The sequence below is a fragment of the Marmota marmota genome, unplaced genomic scaffold, assembly GCF_001458135.2.
Source record: "Marmota marmota marmota unplaced genomic scaffold, marMar, whole genome shotgun sequence".
Lineage (NCBI taxonomy): Eukaryota > Metazoa > Chordata > Mammalia > Rodentia > Sciuridae > Marmota > Marmota marmota.
The window spans coordinates 21,083,834-21,089,833 of NW_026000221.1; positions in this window are offsets into that span (position 1 = coordinate 21,083,834).

A 6,000-nucleotide genomic window follows, 5' to 3' on the forward strand; every position below is an offset into this window, starting at 1 on the left:
CTAGTACAATGTTAAAGAGAGGTGGTGGGATGGATCTAAGTCACTATCAGGTGTGAGGAAGAATAGACACAGGCAACGCTATTCTGAAATATATCTTCCATCTTGGAACAAAGGTCACCTCAGGTAAACCCCAGACAATTCCCCACCATCATACAAAAAATACCTCATACAATACTCCATCATACAAAGAACGGAAATTGTTATCTGGAACTGGAATCCTGAAAAGTCCCTGGTTAGACACTGGGATAGTGAGTGGCTCAAAGAATGGATGTGAGAACACAAAGACTTTTCCCCGATAACCCCCTAGCAATGACCAAATTCCCCTGTCCCCCACTCCCCTATGATTTCCCCAGGCCCTAAAGGGAGGCCAGTCTCAGTCTCCACTGAACCCTCCTCTGCAGGTATTTCCTGGATAAACCTGTGCTACCTGAAGCTGTAGCTACTATTCTTCTTCCTTCCTCCTTCTCCTCCTCCTCTTCCTCTTGTTCCTCCTCCTCCTCCACCTTCTCCTCTTCTTTCTCTTCCTCCTCTTTCTCTTTCTCTTCAGCCTCCTCTTCTCCTTCCTCTCCTCCTCCTCCTTCTTGTTCCTCTCCTCCTCCTCTCCCTCTCCTCCTCCTTCCTCTTCTCCTTCACTCAGTTCTTTCCTTGCAGCAGGAAGCATGAGGAACATTGTGTCTAGGATACTACTGTGGATGAAGGGAAAGAGGGAGGAGGCTGCATGCATATATTTGCTTTGAATCTTTCCGGAAGGTGGACCAGGAACTCATGATCCATCCCCAAGGCCACGATGGATGGGATGGGGGCTTTGATGCAGAGCCATAATGAAAACAAAAATAACTGAAACAGGGACAGACCTCGATGGGCGAGCGAGGCCTTCTATGAAGCACAGAGGGGCACGTTTTCAGGAGAGAAAATGACAGCTGATCCCAAGAGGGGTCTGGTCTCTATGGGGTTTAAGTGAGACTTGAATCCCAACAGAATCCACTGGGCAGTCAGGGAGCAGTTGTTCAAGTTCAAAGCCCACCGTGGCTGGGAAATGGTCCAAGTCCAGAGCCCTCGTTTTCCTTCTCCTCCCAGGGACCCCCTGTCCTCCTCTCTGGCCAGTGTCATGGGCTGCCTTGAGAACTCATCTGTCAGGACCTGGAGACCCACAGAGAGTCACGGCCAGTGTCTTAAGAGCAGCATGAAGCAACCCTCTGGGGTGCAGAGGGATGGCGTGGGGGGTTGCTTTCAGCATTGTTTGGAAAGGAAGGAGACCCAGGGAGACTCTCCTCTCTGGTTGCTTCCTGGGCATTTCCTGGTCTCTGCTTTCCTATGCTTCCTCTAGGGAGTGCTCACCAGCATCTCAAAAAGTCTCTAATCCATAACCACCATAAAAATGACCATTGAAGAAATGGCAGGAGTCCTGACCCCCCGGGGTAACTGGGGCGTTGGAGGGAGCCTTCCTTTCGCTGTTAGACACGCACATGTGACGCTGATTCAAAAATAAACTTAGTGTTTATTTTATAATAAAGACACAGGATGAAATCACTACTGGTCGAGAGGGTCACTCCTGGAAGACGCCCGGCTGGGAGAATGTGTTGGGGCGCCAGCCCCGCATCCCCACGTCACTGTGCTTCTGGCATGGAGAAAAGAATGGAACCAAAGCCAGGGGCCCCCGAGGGACCCAGGAAGGAGCCTCGCACAGTGAAGGGTGTGAGAAGGTGGGAGCCACAGCTGATCTAGGGAGATAGCAGCAGATCCCGCAGAAAAAGATGCTGGGTCACGAGGACGTAGCACCGGAGCAGGAGGCAGGGGCTCCTGCTTCTGAGGGACCGAGGACCCAAACCAGGGGGGAGGCTGCTGCTCACAGGGGCCCAGGGCCTCTCTGATCCCCATCTGTTCCCCCCCACACCCCCAGTTTCTGAGAATTCCATGTCCTTGAGGCTCAGCAAATTCTTTGTGGGTCATAGATGGCCATAAATCTGTCACCTTCTCCAGCTGGCCTGTCCTTCCGGAGCCCCCGGGCTGGAGTCCTCTGCAGGGGTGCAGTGTCTCTGATCCATCTGAGCAGTCCCCCTTCCTACCCTTCATCTCTTCTGTCCTGGGCCCTGCTCCAGGTTGGAGGCCGATCCTGGAGCTGGGGATTTTCCAAAACCTTCACTATCCCTTTCCCCCAGAATCTCCCCTTTCTCCTCCCCAGCTCTTTGGGGGATCTTCATTCTTGGGTGAGGCTAGGGAGAGGGCTTCCTGGGGCCCCAAAATAACAAGATGGAGCCAATCAAAGAGATAAGAACAGCAAAGGAGAGTCCAGTTCTGGGCCACACGGACGCTCCCCGCAGGCCAGTTACCAAAATAGCTTATTAGGAAAAAAAAAAATCAAAGGAGAACATGTGTGTCTCCAGCAGAGGGGCCAGTCTCTGCCTGATGGCGTCTCACCACCACCAAGCACTTCCAGGCCGGCCTGGGCCTCATCCTTGCCTCAGGCTCCTGCCCACAGCAGCAGAGACACGTGTCCATGTTCCACCCGGGGCTGCCCCAGCCTCTGACTTCCTGTAGGTCTCTGGGTAACTCGCCGTCCCTCCTCAACCTCAGTCTCCCCATCCCTGGGGTTCCCAGGAGTGAGACTGTTCTCAGTGTGGCCTCAGTGGCCGAAAGCCCCATCTTGCCCTGCTGGGGAAATCACCTGGGGACGGCTCTGTGGATACGGAGCTGGGGATCTGGTGTTGGGCCTGTGGGACTTTCTGGGAGCCCAGGCTGGATCTGGACCATCCTGAAGGAGCATCTGAGTCACCATCCTGTTTGGGGTAATAAAGGCTAGAAAATAATAAAGGAGATTTGAGCCTGTGCCCAAATCTCCCTGACCAGGCCCGAGGAGGAGAGCCGTCTAGTAACAACACCCTATTGATAATAATAATGGCCTACTTCTCCCCGCAGATTCGTTTCCAGGGCTGTACTTGTCCCAAGCCAGGGGACTGGAGCAGCAGGGTGGACAGCTAAGATGACAGTCTGGGGTCAGGCCACAGCAGTCACTTCTTCACCTCTCTCAGCCTCAGTCCCCTCATCTGTAAAATGGAGCGAGCACCTTTCCTCCTAGGCTGCGCTGAAGGACACGCTGCCAGCCGCCACACAGCCTCCAACTCGGCCACACCTGGGAGGGACCTGTGGTCAACACCTGGCTCTGCCTGCCCCCAACCGGCTCGTTTCACTCTCCCCACACCGTGCCAATCACTGGCACCAGGAGTTTTGCAAATGAGAAAGTTTGTTCACCAGGCAGCCGTCCTTGGACACTAAAGAGGAAGTCTCAAATCTGCCTCCCGGAGGACAGGCTTGGGGAGACCTATGGGTGGCGGCTGGGAACGTGATTGGAAGTTAGGAGGTACTCGGTGGTCTGCGCATGCGTGGTCTTGCTTCACCAGTGGTTACCATGGAGACCCAAGCGTCACAGGCAATGTCTGTGCCTCTGAGATGGGTGAATACAGTCAACTAAAAGCAAGTAACTAGGAGCCGGTGAAGCAGTCAGGACTGACAGTTTATTCAGGTTTCCTCTCTGTTTCGAGACCATGTATAGATGAGAACATCCCCTGAGCCATTTGGGGGGGAACTGCAGCTGTTCCGCTCTTCGTGGTGACCCTAACACCCAGCACATGACAGATATCCCGAAAGCCTGAGGAATGTTCTACTTTCACTCAGACCCCGTGGCTGTGTGTCTTTGGTCAGTCTGCTTTCCTTCTCTGGACCCAGCCTTCGTCTGGGATGGACATGAGTTTGTCTGAGCTCACACTTTAATTTCATCAAGGCACAGGGGAGCAGTGGGTCACAAGAGGGTCTGTGGCAGCCAGAACTGGCCTGGTATTATTGTTGCCCCAGACACTAACTAGCTGTGTGACCTAAGAGAACTTTTGTTTTGAGCCTAGGGCTCAGTTTCCTTATCTGTAAAATGGGTCCAGATTCTCCCCACTTCTCAGTCTCGTTTTGAGCCATCAGTACAGGAGGCTTGTTTGGCACAGACCTGAGGCATCATAGATGCTCAATTGGTGAAGGACAATGTCAAGGTGAGAGGAGGGGGTGGAGAGGGGGAGAGTATTGTAAACCAAGCGTTGGGGATGCAGCCGGAGGGACCTAGAAGGGACCATACTTAAGAAGACAAGAGGTGGCCTGCCCAGGACACAGGGCTGTGTCAGCCACTGAAAGAGGCACATTACCCTGGCTGGAAAGCAGCCACCAGGGAGGGGCAGGTGCTGGCTCCCGGATGCCCCAGGCAATGGGGTACTGTGTGTTCATGGTACAGGAGAAGCTCTGGCCTCCTCTCCCCCTTCTGAGATGATAGCTGCTCCTGAAACCATAAATCTTGGTCTGAGTTCTGTTTCATTCAGCGAATGAGCTATTTACTTATTTATTTGGCACCCGGCATTGAACCAAGTGACGCTTTACCACTCAGCCACATCCCCAGCCACTTCTATTTTTTATTTTGAACTAAGTTGCTTAGGGCCTCTCTAAACTACTGAGGCTGGCTTTGAACTTGAGATCCCCCGGCCTCAGACTCCAGAGTCGCTGGCCTTACAGGTATGTGCTACCACGCCCAGCTTCACTGTACCTTTTGAAAGTTCAATTATGTAAGGGTAATCCTTGTTAAAAATATATGTAATACACATAATATTATGTGATGATATATAAAATGTCATTTTGTATATAAATAAAAGCATGTAGAAGGCCAGCATTTGAGATTTTAAAAAATTATATAACATTGATGGCAGTTTGGGTATATTTTTAATAAACCGGGGTTCAAAGAAGAGCTCCCACTCTAAGATGGGTGAACAAAACCCCAGGTCAGGATCTCTGGCAGGACACTGCTAGCTCCAGGAGAGGTAGAAAAAGCCGTGTAAGTCAGGCACACCCAGACCTCATTGCGAAAGGTAGGAAAGGAAAGTGAAAGCTGTCTGCCTCCCTCCCCAGAGGCCAGGTAATGGAGGCTTCTGATAATAGCTTTTGGTGACTGGCTGGAGCTGCGGCAGGAGAACCAGGAAACAAGGGAAACAGGGCTTGTGAAATCCGTTTCCGTTCTATTTAACCCTTTCATCTGGTAGGGCTCTTGCTGCGGTGCGAGGTGGTGTCCTTCTGCTGGCACTGACCGGCCCCTTGCCGGCCTGCAGCCATCGCTGGGTGGGGCACAGGGTGGGGGTGCTTCTTCAAGCAGCATCCCTGACCTCTCCAGGTCAGGCAGGGATGCCCAAGCTGGGTCCTGCTATGGGGAGGACACCAAGAGCCAGCTCTGCCTAAAGTCCTGTCCCCTCATGCTCTGGCTGAGGTCACCTTGGTCTTCTGTCCCCAGAACCAGAAGCATTTTTTCCTTCAGGCTGAGACAGATGGTGAAGGTTTCCAGAACTCAGATGCCATTTTCTGACTTCCTTTTTTTTATTCTAAAAGTGGTCCAAGCTACGGTGGCGCACACCCGTGATCTCAGTGGCACAGGAGGCAGAGGCAGGAGGATTGCAAGTTCAAGGCCAGTCTCAGCAACTTAGCGAAACCCAGCCTTGAAATAAAAATCAAAAAGGCTGGGGACGTAGCTCAGTGGTAAAGCTCACCTGAGTTCAATTCCCAGTACCCCCGCCCCCCAAAGAAAGGAGTCCATGCTCATGGCCAGAGGTCCCAAGAGCACAGAACAGGGTGTGCCCTTACCCCAGAGCACACTGAGTTGCAGGTCCCTTGGCTGGTCTCAGGGTTGTCCTTAGCCCTGGGAGGTGGTAGGGCTAAGGATGTTCCTATCACAGATGAGAGAACTGAGTTGTGGAGGGAAAGAGGATGCTGGAGGTCACAAACTGAACATGGGCAAAGTTGAGATGTGAACATAGCGCTCCTGCCCCACGGTCTGGAACTTTCCACGAGTCAATTCCACGAGTCTACCAGGGGTACAGGTTCTGAATGACTCCACCCCAGGTTCTTAGCCCCTCTTCACTCCACCCATCACCTGGCCTTCCCAGCCACTCTGAGAGTGGCCCACCGGCTGCAGGAGAATGTCCC